Source organism: Canis aureus, chromosome 6, assembly GCF_053574225.1.
Source record: "Canis aureus isolate CA01 chromosome 6, VMU_Caureus_v.1.0, whole genome shotgun sequence".
In the NCBI taxonomy this organism is placed as follows: Eukaryota; Metazoa; Chordata; class Mammalia; order Carnivora; family Canidae; genus Canis; species Canis aureus.
The window spans coordinates 33108301-33129590 of record NC_135616.1 but is presented as its reverse complement, the minus strand read 5'-3'; the positions used below and the strand labels follow the sequence as shown (position 1 = coordinate 33129590).

The following is a 21290-nucleotide window of genomic DNA, read 5'->3' as shown; positions in this document are numbered from 1 at the left end:
TATCTGACATACATCTGTTGTTGGTGTATATCATTAAAAATAGTTTCACATATTTGTACTTCCCTACATCCATCCTAGCTCAAGGGCAACACTGGACATTCACCATATGCTAACATGTGCATTGACTTCTTTATTGATTAAGCTACTAAGTTATTTGGTGGAAAGTTAGTTTTGCCATAGTGGAAACTGTCAGGAGTGAGTATTTTCTTTATCAAGCTGTAATACATGTCTTCTTAAAGTGAGGGATTGAAATTTTATCTCAGCTTGAGGTAGGAAAATAAAGTAAGTGAGTTTCCTCTTAAAGTTCCAGCTCTACCTATATGTTTGATAAGCATCTGAGGAACACATTTATAAGACATCGAGTCACTTCTCCTATAATATAGATGTACATAAATTAATTTTTAGAGAGTTATATTCAATAAAATGATGGTTTGAGGGAAAAGCAAATATTTTACATGAGTAATTTATATTTGCATCTTCAATTTCAGCCTCTTTCTGACTAGGTAATTTATACACTTTTGTTAAAGGATGACAGACATCGATAATAAGAGACCCAAGGCGATTTTATTTCCTAGACAATTTGATAACATCCCCGTACCCTTTCCACCAGATGGAAACTAAGTTAAGTTGTGGGTGTGATATATATTAATGGATCAATGAACGCAAATAAAATTAACAAATGACAGTCAAACGTGCATCACAGCAGAAGGTGAATCTGGCAAAGTTCCTGAAGAATACTTTCCCCTGAAGGAAAATGTCATTAATAGACAAATTAGTTGCATATCATCCCAGAGCAAATAAGTGCTTCTTTACCTCCTCAGTTGGCTGGAAGTTACCTGGAAAAGTGGGGAAACAGCAGAAGTGAAATTTAGTAGGAATAAATGTGAAACTCTAACTTTGTTTAAAAGCATTCTTTATATGAATATAGGATGCAAAATATGCAAGACTTAGGTGGCGTGAGCTAAACAAAGGTCTGGAAGGCTGAGTAAAACTGGAGACTCAGTGTGCCATCATGGCAAAAATCAACTGCCTTAAAAGCTTGAGAATCTTAGGCTGAAGTAATAAAAATAAAGGAGGTTCTCTTGTACAATCATGGAAGCATTTACATATTTTATAATTTTAAAAGAAAATTAAAACCCATAAATGGAAAGAGAAAATAAATGACAAAATCCAAATTAATATACTGAGTGTTTTGTAATAAAATATTGTTTTATAATAAAATTATTGAATGGTAGATATAAAAATAGAGAAGGTAAGATCTTAAAGGAAGCTTAGGATATGCAATCTGAAATGCAGAGTTTAGATTAGAATTCAGATTAGTCCCAAATTAGACTGTGATTTGGGGTTTCCAGTATATAAAGAGGAAAAATTATGGGTTAGATATTTTTATTGTTACACGAAAGAAGCAAATCATAAGGAGTGAGAAACTTTTTTTTTGTAGAAACCACATTTCCCCTAAATTCATCACGTAAGCTCTTTAGAGAAGGAAAATTAGAAAACATTTTATCATTCCATATTTAAAAACTGCACACTTTGCTTCAAAGAAACTGATGGTTTATTTAGTTTAGGCTTTATGAATGAGAAGCTGCTATAATGCCAAATGAAGGCTGTTTTTTTCCCCCAGGTTTAAGGTGAGCAAGGCATAGGGAGAAAGGAAAATATGTGTGAGTTTCTCTGAGATGTCTATCATAATTATTATGCTTGTTATTTGAAATTTTTTAAATGGGATTTTCATCAGAGCATTTACAGAAACATGCTATTCACATCATTCATTTACTCTTGTTTCTTTCCTCTCCCCAATCTAGCACATCAGCTGTGTTTCCTCTACTTAGGATTTTTATGTCCCAATTTCTGCCACCTCTCAAGCTCATAGATCAGCATTCGGGTGTTCCTAAGTAGGAGTTCTGTGCAAATTTTAAGGTGGAAATGCTAGGCTTTGGAAGTTGAGTAGTAAAGGGCATGAGATTTGCAGGCTGACACATGTAGTTTTTACTCTTTCTTTCTAGCGCTGAAGCATGTTGCTATCTGTCACTACACTACCATTGCCCCACTTGGGAATGACATTATCTACTTCAGGATATTGTGAATTAAAAGCAATATACATCAAATGTGCACAGCAGTTCTTGGTATATAATAAGTAGGGTTGCCAGAATTAGCAGATGATAAAAAAAAGAATTAGAATGTTGGTTAAATTTGAATTTCAGATAAACAAGTAGTAAGTAGGTTCTGTGAAAATAAATGAAGACTAAAGCATGAGAACAAGCAAGGTCTATTTATTCATAGCAAGGGAATCAGCCGCTGTCACTTGCATTTTGGCAGAGATTCAAAGGCAAGCAAAGTAGTGAGAAAGAATTATGGTTAAAAAAAAAAAAGTTTTCAGGTATGCCCTGATGGAGGGAGGCTGGTGGTTAAAAAAGAAATGCTGCTAGTATGCTAACTAGAAATGGGCATCCTGTTTGATTGGTTATAAAGGTGCATAGTTTGCTTCTTTTGGGTGGTCCTAAATTCTAAGCAGGAGCAAAAATTAGGGAAGCTTAATCAGTTATTTATCAAGTCTTGGCCATTTTGGGCCAGTGGATAAGAAGGAGTGTTTGGCTTCCTGGGGTGTCACTAGAGATAGCAGTCTGACTTTCTATAAGTCTGATTTTTAGCAGCCTTACTTCTCGGGCTCCTTGGGCTTTTTATTGTAGAAAAAGGGTTGATTTCTTTGACAGGTTGCTGAATGTTACGGGTCAGAGTTCTGTGTGTGTGTGTGTGTGTGTATAATATATACATACATATATAATGTTATATATAAAAATATGTATAGATAAAAAATAGGGCTATTGTCCATTCATATATTCATTTTCTTAGCCCTGAATATTGTATGGTGTTGTGAATCCCATCTGGCAATACTAATATTAAGTACTTGCTAAGTCGTCGACGCTATATGACTAATATTTCAGCAGTAATGGCATGGCATGTTAGTCTTCCAGGAGTGTTTGCATTTTATAAGAAGACCAAGGAGAAGAGAACACCTTAGCATGACAAAGTAAATCTGTTATGGTGTAATTCCAGACCATGGAATTTTCTTAAGGAGACTTTTTAAGTCAATAAAGTCCTCAAGTCACACTGCTATTAACCATCTGCTCATAAAATCAACTGAGGCCAAAACATAAGTTTTTTCAGGTGCAGGAAATAGTTTAGATTAATGAGAAAACAGGTGGTTCTCAAGCAATTCCCATACCTCTCATTTCAACAAAGTACAATATTTTCAGTGCATTTTTTTCTTTCTTTGCTCTCTCTAGCCCCTCTAATGTTTATTGATTCTGCTTCCTTTATCACTTTCCATTGATTAGTAGTGTCTATAGTTATGCATTAGGGGTATTGATTCTGAAGGAATGGCCCTCTAATGGGGGTCAGCTAAAGTCAGACATGGAGCTTGGCCCTTTCTTGATTTTTGTTATTGGTTTATTGAGATTTTGCTCTTCTCATTTTCCAGTGTACAATGGATTGGTTTGGGATGAAGGAAGATTTTTTAACATGTTTACTGGCTGGGATTATTTCTGTCATGTTCGCATCAACCTGTCATTCTGGGCCGGGTGTTGTGCTCCATACTGCCAGGACCCATCTGCCTTGGGCGGTTGTTGCCGGAAGTAGTTCTGCAAGCTGAGGTGTGCACTAACTCTGGCAAGCTCCTTCTTCTCAAGCAAGGGAAAGTTGTGTATGCCAGTTTCAATAACATATGTGGCTGTTTCTGATGCTTGTTCTTTTTGGTTGTAAATAACAGCTGAAGCAAGCTATCTAGTGCTTAATCAGAATCCATGGGCTTTAGGGCATCTAAAAGTTGAAACTTTTTCAAATTCTGAGGCCTTCAGACAAAGAGATATTGGAAATTTATAAAGGTTACATGCTTTATAGGAAAAAACAAAGCACTATGAAGGAAATAAGTTTTGGATCCAGACAGAGCTGTTTTAATACTTCATAATAACACTGCCATTTAGTAGCTATGTGAATAGGGACAAGGCATTCGACCTCTCTGAACTTCAGTTTTCTCATTATGAAGTTGGGCATAATACCCAGTTGCTGAGGGAAATTAGAGGTAATATTATAAAATATAATAGCGTTGGCATCAACATGTACTACTACTACTACTAACAATAATAATTAGAAAATGAAAAAAGGACATCTAGAAGTTATTTTTTAAAAATTAACAGGGCTCCAGTGCATCATATTTTCTAATAAAAAATGCTATTGCAGAGTAAGCCTTTGGAAGAACGTTTGTAAAAGGGCTGAAAAAAGTGGAAAGGGCTATTCCCTGAAATCTTACTCTGCCCTGTACAGCAGAAGTCAACATCAGTTCTATGGAGTCAAAGAAAAAGAACAATATTACATGAAACTAGCCTTTGATGAGCTTTTAATCTGCTTGGATAAAAGTCTCTAAAACATAAAACAATCGACAATATAGTGAATTTAAAAAAAACAATATAGTGAAATATATAATCAGGGATCAGATTATGTATGCCACTTAGGATTTCCACACTTCAGAGAAGAAATTTGTCATCCTTAAATTGGTGAAGTTTTTATATTACCATGACATTTGTACTCTCTTCTTCCATAACCCACCCTTCCTGCTGCCAGATTAATTCACTCAAGTGTTTTCCTTACTAATATGCTTCATGTATTTTTCTGTGCAATGTTTCGCTGTTGTTTATCTACATTTACCTGATATCCTCAGTACTATGTAGACACAAACCTCAAGTATGCAGGTTCTTAAAATGCCTAATTTCTTTTTTTTTAAATGCCTAATTTCAATTAAAATAAGGTTTTTAAAAATGTAGTAAGGTATTTTAAAAATTAATAAAAAATAGTTTTGTCCTAGTTTTATTTAATGGCTCAAACCAGGACCAGAAAGACTATGATTTGCTCTAAATTTTAGTATTTTCTTTATTCATCTTCCTTTCCTGTAGTTGTGCTCTCCTAATGTACAGAATGTTATTGGAAAAGATTTCATCAAAGTCTTACTCAAATTAACAGCTTTCAATAGCATTTCTGCTCAAAGTAGTCCTTTGAAGAGGTAGGTGCCAATCCATGAATTGTGTATTAGTAGTATGAGATGAAATAATACAAAAATGGAAAGTACTTCAAAAATTTTAGAGCATTTTAACATTCGCATGGCATTCAAGGGCTTAACACATTGAACTGTTTTCTTGAAGAGGGTGTAGACCATTTCTAACGTGATTGATTTGACACGCTTATTTGCGTATGGCTTGAGCTATACAGACCAGCACAGTAGGACTGTGTATCTACCTGTGATGGCTGGATAAAAAAAATTAAAAAGAGCCCTACCCACAGAAAGTTTGAAAAACACTGTGTTAGTGAAGCTAGTGGGTCTGTCTGAAATTTTTCTTAGTCCAGGCCTGTCCGGCATGCAGCCATAGCCCATACCACTGAGAACAGCATTCTGAGGTTCTTGGTATTAGGGAAAGGCATCATTAAATCCTTATACAAATGACAAGACATTTTTACAAACTGTGAGATATTCAACCTATGACTCCCTTTTGAAGGATGACATAAAGGATGATCTGTTCTCTCTGACTTATTTGGTAATCACAAAGTAAAGTGAACACTACCAGGACTCAGGTATTTATCACAAAAGCTAAACAGCCTAGTGACATTTTTGTTCCCTATTATTCATATCAATTCTTTTTTTTTTTTTATAAACACACATCCACACACCAGTGCACGTAAGAGAGAGCATGAGAGAGAGAGTGCATGGAGGGGAGGGGCAGAGGAAGAGGGAGAAAGAGAGAATCCCAAGCATGTTGCATGCTCAGCAGAGCTTGCCACAGATCTCAATCTCAGGACCCTGAGATCATGACCTAAGCCAAAATCAACAGTTAGATGCTTAACCAACTGAGCCACCCAGGCACTCCCATATCATTTCTACAGGGCTTAATTTCCCTTTGTGAATACTGACCCAGCCTGGGGGAAAAGTTGAGCTGTTATCTCCAGCTCAGTACCTTTTTGAGGTAAAACTCTAAAGTGAGGTTTGCCTACCCCACCTTCTCATCACTCTTTTCTCTTTTGTCTTCTGACCTTCTGGCGTCCAACACCCAGGACAATCATGCTGCCGCCCAGTTCCCAACTATTCCACAGGCCCAGGCTCCCAAGACAGAACAGGAAACTTCTGCTGTGCCCTCAGCCCTACCCATCCCACTCTTGAGCGTCTATCAGACACTGATGAGTCTGAATCTAAAATGGTGGCTGTATAAATCATTGCTTTCAGAGAGGTATTAACCTAGCAGTGAGCTGAAAGTCACGGAAGTACAGGTACTTTCTTGAAAAAAAAGAAAAAGACATATTTGTAAAAGACAATCAAATATGAAGCAAAGGTTTCCTCTTTTTTTTTTTTTTTTTTTGGTCTAGTTAAAGTTTGTATACCATATACCTTTGTGGATTATTACTGTCCCAATTGCTTTTCTATCCACAACTCACAGGAAGTATGTAAGAAATAAGTTCTTAGGTAAGAAACAAGTACATTTATACCCAGGAAGAAAACGTAATGAGTAGCTAGTTCTCCACCATCATTTTACTAAGTAGAAAAATGAGACCCTAAAAAGTGAAATGATTTGGATGCTTTCATACAAACAAATGCATTATTGTTGATAATGAAACAATTTCATATTTAGAGGAATACAAATTTATGAATTTTATTTAAGTAATTCCATTTTGAACAAATAAAATATCTGGTCAGAGCAATGTGGTACCCATTCATTTAAGACTCATTAATTTTGAGTCATTTTTTAAAATATTTTATTTATTTATTCATGAGAGACACAGAGAGGCAGAGACTATAGGCAGAGGGAGAAGCAGGCTTCCTGTGGGGGGCCCAGTGTGGGACTTGATCCCAGGACCCGGGGTTCACGACCTGAACCAAAAGCAGATGCTCAACCACTGAGCCACTCAGGGGCCCCTTGAGTCATTTTGAAAGTATCTGGTCCCCATGTTATTTAAAGTTGGTTTCAATATTTGCAGGCATTATTTCCTTCATATTGAAAACCTTCTTTTTAAAGGATGTCATTCTAAGGTACAATTCTAACTTCATGTGTGCTTCTCTGTACATGTTTGTACACAATCTGTCACATCTGTTGAATCTTGGGTAGATACCTTTTGAATCAACAAATAAAAGTGAAAGTTTTTAAAAGAGAATGTTTAATGAATAGAGTGGGCTAATATAAGCTTAGGAGAAATAAATGTCTTTACAAGTAGCATTGAGTAGAAACAAAGTAGAACATGGATTTCTAAAATAGTTTTGATTTGAAATTTTACTCTGGTAAGAAATAAAGTGAGGGATCTTAACCAGAAGAGTCATGACTTATAACTGCATGGGGACCTTAAGTAGAATCATTTGTCTCCTTATGTTGAACTACAGAGTGAGGACAGTTCGAGGACTCCTGCTTGACCAGTTCATTCAGCAAAATTTAATGAATTTTGTTCTGTGCTTAGATAGTTTAGCAATCATGTCTGTTATGGGACTAATTTATGTCAAGCATGTCAAAAGCATTCTGAAAGATGCAATGAATTCACTGTGGCATCAATCCCTTTTAGCTTATTTTTTAGGTATGTGCTCAAGTGGAGAAAATTATTGTACATATCAGTGTGATATTTTTGAGAAAAATATATGATTCTCTATAGCTTTACATTTAAATCTAATTTTTAAAATCTTTATCTCTGTAATTCAAATTATTTCCCCTTGTTACTTAGTAGAAAGTAATTTATATAGAGATAATCCTGTTTTCATTGGAAATAAATTTTGAAAGCTATTCAAAACCATTATGGGAAGTGTGTGTGTGTGTGTGTGAGAGAGAGAGAGAGAGAGAGAGAGAGAACTTGCAAAATTCCATTGCCTAGCCTATTGCATGTATAAATAGTGGAGTCGCAATATTTAGAGATGTAATTAATGTAGATGTACGAAGATCAGTTAAAGCACTATTTTAGAAATAAGATGGACCTTTGGGCTTGTCTAATCCAACCCATCCATTTATAGGTGGGAAAATTAAGGTTCATAGTACATTTTGCATGAATTGTTCAAGTCTGCAAAATGAGCTTGAAACAAATTAGACTGCAGACTTTTTGATCCTCAATCTAGAAAACTTTCAACCATACCATAAACCAAATAGGGACCTTGGACTTCAATTCTAACTTCATGTGTGCTTCTCTGTACATGTTTCTGTAGCTATTCTCTCCTCCTTGTGAACTCCTGTAGTAGATGAGTTTTGCGTTTTATTTTTTTATAACCTCAGGGAAAGAACATAGTATGGTGGGGAGGAAAGGAGACTGACGGAGTCCTCTCCACACCAACTTCAAAGGGTGTGGTAACAAGTTACTCAACTTCTCTGGTTGCGCTTCCACCATGTAAAAATGGAGCGATGTGTGCTTTGTGTGATTATAAGATTAAAGTAGTATGTTTTAAATTACCAAGCATCTTATCTGGCAGACAATAAGAATAATGTGATGTTTCTTCCCCCTTCCACTTTTTTCAGATATATGTTTCACCACAATCTTCCCTGTACAATTTTCCTGAGAGCGATACAATATCTTGTTATCTTTTTTCTGTCAATGCTTATGAACATGCTGGACACGGGCAGCCCAGGTGGCTCAGCAGTTTAGCGCTGCCTCAAGCCCAGGGCCTGATCCTGGAGTCCTGGGATCGAGTCCCACGTCCAGCTCCCTGTATGGAGCCTGCCCTCTGCCTGTGTCTCTGCCTCTCTCTGTGTGTCTATCATGAATAAATAAAATATTTTAAAAAGAGAAAATGCGGGGATCCCTGGGTGGCGCAGCGGTTTGGCGCCTGCCTTTGGCCCAGGGCGCGATCCTGGAGACCCGGGATCGAATCCCACATCGGGCTCCCGGTGCATGGAGCCTGCTTCTCCCTCTGCCTGTGTCTCTGCCTCTCTCTCTCTCTCTCTGTGACTATCATAAATAAATAAAAATTAAAAAAAAAATAAAAAGAGAAAATGCTGGACATAGTTGATGCTTGAATTACATTCACTGATTTGAATTGGATTCATAAAAGTACTTTGAATAAGTGATTCTAGTTTAATTTGCAATTGAGATAACTTGAGATTTTGGGTCAAGAGAATCAATGTGAACCTGTCTCACATTGATTCTAACTTTCAAACTTCACGATCATACGTGCATTATTTTACCTATTTCAGTTAGATGAACCAGAATATGTGAATGCACATGTACTGTAAAATGCTATACAAATAAGTAATTTTATTACTGACAGTTTATCCTCTCATTTAAAAGTTAAGATTTGCATTCAGCACCGTTCAGTACCATTTGTTAAGAGGGCACTTAGCCGTGTTCTGACAGTGGGAATTGCTTGAAAATCAGCTTTAGAGAATAAAACAAAAACAAGGAGAATAACTGTTCTTATGGCTTTGTAAATGGGGTAGAGAAGTGACTATAAATTTATTTCATCAATGCTTTCCACTTGGAATTTACATTATTTTGTAATGTTTGATTACATATTTATTTAGAATATTGGGCTATTTGCTCCTGCTTCAGTCTCAAGATTAAGCCTGATGAGTTCATTCTTACCTAGATGATTAAAGTTCATTCTTACACTGATTGATTAAAGGCCAAATCTAGCAGCACACCCTGGACCACTACCTGCCTCCTCACCAACCTCCTTCCTGTTTGTTTATTTCCATTCCATTTCCAGTATTTCCTGGAAACTGCTCCACTGGTCATAGCCTGCCCTGAAGCTTTCTCCTCAAGTCTGCGTCTGACCTCAGAAAAGAAACTCAAGTATAAAAACAAGAGACATAATCTTCCTGTGGCTTGGGTTTGACCAAGTGCTTGTAGGGTCAAAATTCAGGTGGGTTTGAAGTCTGGTCATCCAAATTAGTGGTCTAGAAACCGGGAGGTCATTGCAGGATCTCAGCAGTTGCAGGGAAGGGGAGAGGCAGTGAAGAGTAGAAGCAGAGTTGATCATTCAGACAATTTTCCTGACTGGTATTCTTACTTGACACTGGTGAGGAGAGGAGGAACAACAGTCAACTCTCCTTGGAGATCCCTTTCTAAGTTTAGTTTGTATTTTGTCTGTGTTCCAGACCTACAGGAATTGGATCAAATGTAAGATCCTTAACATTCATAGGTGTAAACTTAATTTTCTTCTTCCTTTAATCTTTTTTCTCCCAAGAAGAAATGTCCTTTGACTCTGTCAGTTTCTGACAGCTCTTTGGGTGTTTTCCTGTAGGACCTCGAACAGACTGCACCTCCACCCTCACACTGAGCATTCATACCCTTATCTTCTAGTCACTGGAATGAACACTGGGTGTCACATGCAATTGATGAATCACCAAATCCTACGTCTGAAACTAATATTACACTATATGTTAATTAAATTGAATTTAAGTAAAAAAAATTTTAAAAGAAGAGAAAATAAGGCAAACCACCATACCAAGGGAAATATGTCCCAACTATTAGAGGGTTTATATTAAAAAAAAAAATCAATGTGGCCAATTCTTAACCCAAAAGGAAAAATCTAGGAGAAAAAGCAAAAACAAAAACAGGAGCTAGTTTTGTGGAGAATGGGAGCTTCCTGCTGTCCTTCAAATCAATCTTCCTCTGAAGCATTTGCTGTTTTAGATATAAAACCAGCTTTATGAGAAAACAAGCATTTTAGCACTTAGATGATCTAAGCACAGATGTTTAATTCATTTTATTTGAGAAACCATTCCTGCCTCTCATAGTATACACAAAGAAAAGAATAAACTATCAAGCACACTCATTTACATAATCTGTTCAGTTTAAAATGATAATTAGTTAGTCCCAGGCTAGAATGTACAACTCAGCAGGCAAAAGTAATTTTAAAATCATTAGACTTATATATCACGGTCAAGAGGTCAGCACGCTAGAAATTCATTATGCAATAAGGAAAAGTACTTCCAGTTCCTACATCTTTGTCCTGTGCCCTTCTTCAGAAGAGTAAATTAAAAAAATACTGTTGGAAAAAGAATCCATTTCTACAATTACTTTTGGAAAAAAAGTAATATTGGTGACCCAGTGATTCTGGTTTTAAGTGCAGACCTTGTTCAACTTCAATTCATTTAAGGTCCTGGTAAGGATAAAACTCCAAAAATGATCATCAAAAGCATTTATTATAAGCCAATCTATGACTGGATAGGATTTGTTCCCTATCTTACCTCAAATTCTTAGATCACCTATTTTACACTTAAAGAGCATTCAGCCAAGGTATACAGAGCGATGGGGAAGACTCCTGAGGTTTACTTTCCAGTAGAAACTCTGTTTCCAGCCCCAGATGATTATAATACAAATTCTTGTCTTTAGTTCCAGTAAAGTCTGAGTCTATACATTTTATAAATCCAAAGTTAAATCTTTTCCCTCTAGTCTATCAAGTTCAGTGAATGGGCAGTATAGAATTTCCTCTCAGCCAATTTATAGAGGCTCTTCCTCCTAGAACATTCTTCAGCAACTGAGTGAAGTTTTTTACTGAGAGTTCTCACTGGCATCCATTTATGTGGCCCATGTGAAACCATTACTATGCTGACCATGTTACAGTGGAGAGTAGCGTACGCTGCTATTCCAAACAGTTGCTATGAATAGAAAACACTTGACCGGGCAACACCAAACTAAGATGTTTTAGCAGCCCACACTGGCAGTTGCTTTTGTAATTCAGAAACTATATCAATGGTTCTGTGATATAAACTCATGTTTTTGTTTTTGTTTTTTTATCTTTCCAGATAATAACTTTATCTGCTTGCTCCTTAAGGAAGTGATGGCTGAGTAGGTATAGCTGGCAAGTCACTGTCTCTGAGTTCTGCCCATAAGTATCATGTGATGGGGCACCATAGGATAACAAGAAGGAAAGCTGGACAGCTCTGAGACCTCTTACAAATTCTCACTCTTGGTTGTTTTGGACATGTTAATTTCTCCCCCTTTCCTCCTCTGTCATTCTTCTCACTTTTTTTTTTTTGTCATTTAAATATGGCTTTACTCCATCTTATTTTTTACGCTATATTCATATTTTTTATTTTTAAATTCCTACCATTGGTTTTTAAACCCATCTAATTTTATATTTATTTTTTCATTTTAATTTTGCAATAGATTTATTTTCTGGTCCTTTAATTCTTTAAATTATATGATAGATTTTGTTTTTACTACTTTTATTTATTTTAGGGTTTTTAAAAAAGATTTTATTTATTTATTAATGAGAGACACAGATAAAGAGGCAGAGACACAGGCAGAGGGAGAAGCAGACTCCCTGTGGGGAGCCCAATGTGGGACTTGATCCCAGGACCTGGGATCACAACCTGAGCTGAAGACAGACACTCAACCACGGAGCTACCAGGTGCCCCTATTTACTTTAGTTTTAATTACTTTTTAATTCACATCTCCTCACCTCTCATAACATTCACATTCTGTTCTTACAGTTTTCCTTAAGTTTGATTGCTCTTCTGGCTGATCTTTAAGAAACATATATAGAAAGATGGTACTGGTTTGAGAAAGTCCAGTCCAACAATAATACATAGCCAGGGGGCTTTCTCCTAGACCTTTAGCAGCTACCATATGCTGCCCGGTATTGGAAACCATACCTGAGCTATTCTCTTCCTTAGAGTATCTCCCCACTAGGCTCCACCTAATGACACAGGAAGCACACAAGACAACCTTCCAACAAGGACTAATTATCCCTGTACATAGCATACAGGGTAGCAAACAGGTAGCATAGTTTGACTTGTGATGGTATTACTTCCTTCTTATATAGTCTAGACTTGATATGAGGGGATGTATGTTTCCTAATATTAAGGTTACTTTTCACTTCTATAATCTTAGTTTTTAAAACTGTGTTCTAAGAGTTGTGATCCTCTAAAATATATTGTTCATTATTCAATTCTAAGTGCAGCCAGAAACACAAAGATTAAAAAAAAAAAAAAAAAAAAAAAAAAAGGCAAGTCTTCCTCAGAGAGGACCACCCTTTTCTGCCAGGACAGGTTTTGCTAAAGAATCAGATACAATTGTAGCTCCAGGGAAGCTGTGTAAGGAGAATAGTCAAGTTTCTGGCACCAACCTGTTTCTAGTATATTGACTTCCACATATCTACAGGTCTCCTCCAACCATCCAGGCAGGGTCTCAAGGCACTTCTCTGTGCTTGCTGCCAATAGACAGTGGTGAAAGGAGACTCAAAATAGGCAAAAGGTGTGCTCCTGTGGGAAGAACCCCATTTTTCCAGGACTTATACTCTTTCTCCTGCACTGGATATCAGAGCCTAAGGAGAAGGATGCTCATAGTACTTCTAGAACATAGATTTAGTTCCCATGTTTTGGGAAACATGACAAGACTGAGGCAAGGCTTTTTCAGTCTTCTGTTTGTTTCTCATAAGACAGCAGGATACTGTGAACCTTCAGGCTCCAGGACATGATGACAATTCCCTTGACTTTCCACATTTCTTTCCTTGGGATTGATGTTGAGTCTCCTTTCAGGATACCACCATGGATCAGTTCTCATTCTGTGAAGGGTCTTGGCTCATTATTGTCTAAGCTGGCTGATTCATTGTCTTACATTAACTCGACAAATTACATTGCTTTAATAGTCAAATGATCTTGTTAATTTCTGCCAAAATGAGGGGCTACATGTCAACTGTTCTAAAACTAGAGTTACCACTTTAAATGGAAGCCTCCCATCACATAATTGGATGGTAGCTAAGAAATCCACTGGCAAATTAAACACGTCACCTTAAGTGGATATTTTGCAAATATATAATTTTTAAGGATGCTTCAAGTAAAGTTCAAGATAATATATTTATTCTATTGGCATACAACTGTGAGGTTTATTTTAATGACTTGCTGTAAGTGTTGGATAATAATTGCACTAAATATTTCCTAACCTATTTTTAGGATTGATGAATATACATGTACAATATATTAAATATTGACAAACTACTCTCCAAAGTGGCTGTAATAATTTATGATATTGCTAGCAGTCTCAGAGTTCCTCATCAACATACATCCTTATCAACATTTGGCATTGTCAAACTTCTTGCCTTTTTTTTTTTTTTAATCTGTGGTGATGATATGGTATTTCATTGTTCTGTTTTACTTTTTTTCTATTTATGGATCGAATATCTTCAGACATTTAGTGTCTATTACATTTTCTCTGCTGTGGGTTGCCTATTCATAGCCTATAGCTAATTTCTATTATGTTCTATTTTGTTTGCTTTCCACATTTGTGTGGAAATTCTTTTTATGTTTCCCAAAAATGGATCCCTTATTAACTTTATGCTTCAAGTATTTTTACCTAGTTTTTTATTTATCTTTTGATTTTTACCTTGAGGAGTTCTTTGTTATAAAGAGGTGTTTGATTTTTATACAAAAATGTCTCTTATTTTATATGTGATTTTTGCCTTTTAAATCTGATTTGAGATCTTTTACTACCCTGAGGTCTTAGAGTCAGCTTCTTATAATTTTGGTGTTTTAAGTTTTTCTTCTTGAGTCTTTAGTCCATTTGATGTTTGTTTTGTACGTGATTCAGTGAAGGAATCTCATGCTTTTTTTTTTTTTTTTTTCAAATGGAAAGTCAATTGTCTCAAGATTCTTTATTAAAGCTTTGTTCTTTTCCTCAACAATTTCTAATATATCATCTAAAATATAATATTGCCTATATGCTTTTCGGTTGTCTAAATTCTCTGTTATGCTAATTCTTGCATGAATACCATTCTGTTCTAATTACTAGAAGTACACAGAATTTCAGTAAGCTTTGAACTCATCATGCAAGTATTCTGTTTTTTGTCTTAAGATTTGCAAGCTTGGACCTTTATGTCCAATTTTTAGAACTGACATATTTTAAATGCTATCATGACCATGGTTTATCTCTTTTTGTGTTCTCAATCATATATAATTTTTTTCTCTTAAAGACTTAGTTTCATGAGACTTGATCCTAAGTATATTTTATTTTGTTAAGATGAATTTTCATATTTTGTAATGTTTATTTGTAGTGTATAAAATGCTATTGATATTTGAGAATTTATCTTATATGTAGCAAATTTGCTAAATTCTTTGTATTTTTCCTGGAAATTCTTAGTATATTCTATTTAGATAATCCTAATTTCTATAAATAACATATTCCAAATATTTCATTTTATCTTGAGACACTACCTAGAACTTCTGTATAATATCAAATTGTTAAGGTGATAATACTTTAAAATTCTAAAATGTCAACATTAAACATGATATTTGCTCTCAGTATATCAGGGTGCTAAGATGGTTTATTTTTAATGCCTTTTTTTCTTTGGTGTAGGGAGGTATAAATATAAAATTATATGAGATTCTCTCTGTATCTTTTATAGTAGTAATTGTTTATTTTCACTTAATCTATTTCTGCATTCTCTCTTTTAAAGATTTATTAATCTTAGAGAGAGAGCACAAGCAGAAAGGGCAGGGTGAGGGGAGGAGAATCTCAAGCAGACTCTGCACCAAGTGCAGAGCCCAATTCAGGGCTCAGTCTCGCTACCCTGAGATCATGACCTGAGCCAAAACTGAGAGTCAGAGGCTTAACTGCCTGCACCACCCAAGTGCTCCTGTTCCTGTATTCTATTACAATAATAGATATCGTAATATTGGGACAAACCTAACCGTCCTTGTCTTTCAATCCTGGCCATATCATTTCTATATGAATAGCCTCAGAGAAGCTACTTAATATCTCTACATTTTAGTTTTTAAAGAGTGCCTACCTTATTTTGTGTGTGTGTATAAATAACTTTTTTTTTCTTTATTTTTTTTAATTTATTTTTTATTGGTGTTCAATTTACTAACATACAGAATAACCCCCAGTGCCCGTCACCCATTCACTCCCACCCCCCGCCCTCCTCCCCTTCCACCACCCCTAGTTCGTTTCCCAGAGTTAGCAGTCTTTACGTTCTGTCTCATCTTTCTGATATTTCCCACACATTTCTTCCCCCTTCCCTTATATTCCCTTTCACTATTATTTATATTCCCCAAATGAATGAGAACATATAATGTTTGTCCTTCTCCGACTGGCTTACTTCACTCAGCATAATACCCTCCAGTTCCATCCACGTTGAAGCAAATGGTGGGTATTTGTCATTTCTAATAGCTGAGTAATAGTCCATTGTATACATAAACCACATCTTCTTTATCCATTCATCTTTTGATGGACACCGAGGCTCCTTCCACAGTTTGGCTATCGTGGCCATTGCTGCTATAAACATCGGGGTGCAGGTGTCCCGGCGTTTCATTGCATTTGTATCTTTGGGGTAAATCCCCAAGAGTGCAATTGCTGGGTCGTAGGGCAGGTATATTTTTAACTGTTTGAGGAACCTCCACACAGTTTTCCAGAGTGGCTGCACCAGTTCACATTCCCACCAACAGTGTATGAGGGTTCCCTTTTCTCCACATCCTCTCCAACATTTGTTGTTTCCTGCCTTGTTAATTTTCCCCATTCTCACTGGTGTGAGGTGGTATCTCATTGTGGTTTTGATTTGTATTTCCCTGATGGCAAGTGATGCAGAGCATTTTCTCATGTGCATGTTGGCCATGTCTATGTCTTCTTCTGTGAGATTTCTGTTCATGTCTTTTGCCCATTTCATGATTGGATTGTTTGTTTCTTTGATGTTGAGTTTAAGAAGTTCTTTATAGATCTTGGAAACTAGCCCTTTATCTGATATGTCATTTGCAAATATCTTCTCCCATTCTGTAGGTTGTCTTTGAGTTTTGTTGACTGTATCCTTTGCTGTGCAAAAGCTTCTTATCTTGATGAAGTCCCAATAGTTCATTTTTGCTTTTGTTTCTTTTGCCTTCGTGGATGTATCTTGCAAGAAGTTACTATGGCCGAGTTCAAAACGGGTGTTGCCTGTGTTCTTCTCTAGGATTTTGATGGAATCTTGTCTCACATTTAGATCTTTCATCCATTTTGAGTTTATCTTTGTGCAGAAGAATGAAACTAGACCACTCTCTTTCACTATAAATAACTTTTTTAAGGAAAATATAAAATCCTGACTTTCATACAAATATGAAATAAACAGGCTCCAAATTAATGAGGGACTCAGCAAGTGTCACAACTGATTCAAAGAAGAATTAAAAGTATCACACATATAGGCAATAGGCAATATTGAAATAAATTTACAAAGATATGCCAATTTGGTCTATCCACTGGCAATAATAAATTGTATTCCACAGCACACAAATATTTGCATTTCTATACTCAACAATTATTTTTATTAAGTCAGTTCTCTATAATTTTCAGAGTTGTGAAATAGCTCAAAGACAATGAAAGACACAGATTGTATATAATCAGATAAACCCAGAGGATGCACTGGATAATCTCTATTTTTTAATCAAAAAATATTTTTTTGTTTCATTTAAAAATCTATCCTAATTTTCCCCAGAGATTGTTTGAATATATATACACACACAAACATACACATACATATACTCTTGTAAAAGTATATGTAAAACATATGTTTTGTATGTAAAAGTACACATATGTATGTTATATGTGAAAGTATATGTAAAAACATAAAATTCACACTGTCATATAGCGGTTACTGTCATTGATATTATTTTATATAGTCAAGTTGGTTTATTTATACATCAGCATTTTTATATCTATATGCTTAAGTAAATTGGGCTATAATTTTCTATGGACTACCTTATTTATATATTTTTAATCAAATGTATTCTCGCCAATGTCATATGTTACTATACCAGTGGTGTGTACTTGGAGGATGTTTTAAGAAACATTGGTTCAATGAATTACTCCTTTAAGAAAATATTTATTTGGTCCTAATACTAGAAATACTTGATATTCATAGAGCAATCATTTAATATCTTAAAGACACGGACTCATGTGGCTGGCTGGCCATGTCTCCCTGTTTGCACTGTCTACTAAAAGGTTAGAGCTCAATTCATAATCCACCTCTAACATATTTAAGACATTATGGAAAGAATTTGGCTTCCTGCCTTTTTCTTACTGTTATCTTTTCCTCACCCCATTTTCTCCATATAATTAATATTTGTTTTGTCTTGATGAATTATGTATATTTATGGAAATTGCTTTGACCAATTAAAAAAATACTTTAAGTGACCATTATTTCTCATTAAATTAAGAAATATAAGTTTAACTAAATCATCAAGTTATTTGACTAAATAGAATTATGAATTCAGTCAAAATTGTAGAACTGGTTATGTGTGCAAAATGTCAAATTCCTGCAATTATTGGAATTGATGAGAATGGTCCAATCCAATATTTTTCCTTTTAGCCTGTAAATGGAAGTTAATTCAGCTTCATGTACATGGCCCTCTGAACGTGACCTTCTATCAGACGCAGACATAACTTGTTGAAATTTTACAAATAAAGCAGTGATATTATGTGGTCTACATTTTTCTTCTCTCTCACAATTTTTCTCCTTAGTTCTTTCTCCCTGTAATGAAAAAGAAAAAAAAAAAAAAACAGGATTTAAACTAGCTTTAGCAAGAGATTCGCCTAGGAGAATAATTTGATATGAATATCATTATTAAAATCCCACTGCTTCAAATGGATTTTTAGATTAATATATCTGCAGAGATATAAAATTATCTGATTTATAACTATGCATTATTAGATCTGAAATGTCAGTTATTATCTCCTCAGCTTAATACTTAGATTACCATATAATTTTATGCATCTTTGAGAAAAAAGGTTGAAAAGTAGCATGGATATGAATCTTCTGTCTACTGTTACAGTAGGAAATGTAGTGTCAAGAATAGCTGTGAATATCGCACCCTTATATTGACTTAATTCCAAGCAAGAAGGGACAATGGAGTGAAAATAGCACATATCTTCATAAGTCATTCCTTGTTTATGACTATTCTTTGTTACAGTCTAATTGACTTCCTGAGTTATGACCTTGTATCCATTCTTTAACTTTTAAAGAGTGAACGTATGAAATTAAACCAAGAAAATTTATCCAATTACACTTTCACTTCCTTCAGTGTATCCTATTCAAAATTAACAATGTGCTACATGTTGAGAGAATTGAAAGTTCAACTTTCTCCCATAGTCCTAAACTTGTGAATCTAAAAGCCATTATAATAGTAAAATTGATCTTTTCTTGTGATTTATTAACAAGTTGTTTTAATATAAATAAGGAGGTGAATGGAGCTATAGGAAGATGAACCTAGAGACCTCATCTGAAAAGGCAATGATTGATGTTATTATCGAACCTTACAAAATGGTAGTAAAATTGAATACATGCTTGTTTACCACCCCCTATCCTGCTGCCACCTTGCCCCCCATATTAGAATGGGAAGAGAAAGAATATAGGCTTCAATCCCAGCTCTGTCTCTTGTCACTTTGTAAATTTGGCTCTGTGAATTCACCTTCAGTTTCCTCCTTTATTAAACATGGATATTTACGTCAAACATTTGCTTTAAATTTGTGAGCTTTAAATAAGTCATAGTTGTAAAAAGTCCTCATATAGTATTCATCCATAAGAGGCAACAAATTATACACATTGGGTTTACTATTATTTTGTTCCAATCCACTTCTCTTTTTACTATTAGCAAACTGAAGTATACAGGGGTAAGTTGCCAGCCTCCGGCATAAACATATGAGGTAGATTTTAGAAGAGCTTGATCATTGACTCTCCTACAATGCTGTTTCCACCAAATAGGCTTTTTATCTAAGCAATTATTTAATTGCCTAATGTTTGTTCCTACAGTCTTGCAACCATGATTTGCACAAAGTAGGCATTTGATAAATGCCTGTGAAATTCAAATATATGGATAGCAGGTTCATATTTCTCTTGTTGATTTTTCATCCACACTGTGTAAGGGGAAAGCCGAAATATCTGTCAGGAATTAGTTATTTGCCATATCCATCTCCATGATTTTGAGGCAAATGTGTGAGACATTATTTGATACATGCCCTCTACAGTTGAATTTGACTAGCTCTATGTTGTAAAATAGTGCAGTTGAGGAAACACTTCTAGAAATTTTTCTAATGATGGAAGTATTATTTGCCCTTACCTATCAGAAAGCAGACTTCAGGGTTGTCTGCTTTGAAGTTATCAATACCTCTGTCCTAGCAAGGCTTCTATTAGGATCTAGATGCCATATTGTGGCCATTTTGATGTTGATTTCTTTATCACAGATGGGCTTCCCACAATAGCCTTCTCTGGCAGTCTCAGCAGTGGGTATCAATCAGCTCCTTCCTGGTTTGAACTGTGCTTTCAAGGGTAAATGCTTGCCTTGCCAATTTTATTGTGGTTGTTACTCTCTTTGGATGTTGGCCAATGTTTTGCATTTTGAATTTCATGTGGATGCTTTTTAAGTTGTGAATTCCCAATTCTTTTTCTCAAATTGCTGCATATGCCCTTACATATGCATGGTACTTTATGCATTTTAGTACTGTCTTAAAGACATGGTATCATTGTTGTCTTAAAAATGTAGAATGAGAATTCTATTAATACATCTCATTAGCAAGAGAGAAACAGATCTACAGTTTGAGGAAGTTGCTGTGTATCGGAGTTGTTAGAACAGAGCTGGAGGTAGATACCAGGTCTGCTGCTCAGTTTCCTGTGCTTTCACCCAGTGCTCCAAATTGGGAGTTTTTATTAATGTTGTACTACAGCAGACTGGAACCAAGCATTACAGATGAAATGGTCTAGAATATAAGGTCTAAGGAGATTTGGGATAGCTCCTTTTCAAACTGTTACCCTCATCTCTCCACGAACATGCACTCAAGTTTTCTTCAATATGAGTGACATTGTCAAAAATTTTGGATCTAGAGTTTTGCACATGATTAGCCACTGAACAGATTATAATTAGTGCCATTTATAGACTATTCCTTATAGATATGGAAGCCTCCAAAGAATAGGCAACAGCTCTTAGTTCTGGTGAATTCATTCTCTAGTTGGAGATAAAACAGTTTCAAACACAAATTCAGCCATGAAATAAAAATATATATTTTTAAACATTTATTTGAGAGAGCAAGAGAGAGAAAGCATGAGCCTGGGGGAGGGGCAGAGGGAGAGGAAGAAGCAGACTCCCTGCTGATGGGAGCCCATCCTGGAGCTAGATCACAGGTCCCTGAGATCATGACCTGGGCTGAAGTCCGACACTTTACCTACTGAGCCAGCCAGGTGCCCCCAAATAAAAATACTTTATCAAGGAAGCAATATACTTTACAATTCAAGTACACACATACATGTACATATACATATATGGATGGGCTTGGCCAGTTGTTCATATCCCCAGTGACTACACATGCTGTCTCCTCTGAAT

General features: G+C 35.7%; 1 protein-coding gene and 1 long non-coding RNA gene across 10 annotated transcripts in view; one reads left to right on the top strand and one right to left on the bottom strand.

Moving 5' to 3' along the window:
• Positions 1–21290, top strand: part of RIT2 (Ras like without CAAX 2) — a 476484-nt gene that overhangs the window by 367439 nt on the left and 87755 nt on the right. The gene's annotated exons all lie outside the window — the stretch shown is intronic.
• Positions 546–21290, bottom strand: part of LOC144315685 (uncharacterized) — a 38146-nt gene continuing 17401 nt past the window's right edge. Inside the window, exon 3 of one of the 2 annotated variants that reach the window (XR_013381461.1) lies at positions 546–836. This is a non-coding gene — a long non-coding RNA (uncharacterized LOC144315685). Of the gene's footprint in view, positions 837–17043; positions 18449–21290 lie in introns of those variants that run through there. The other variant, XR_013381460.1, reaches the window with a different exon arrangement.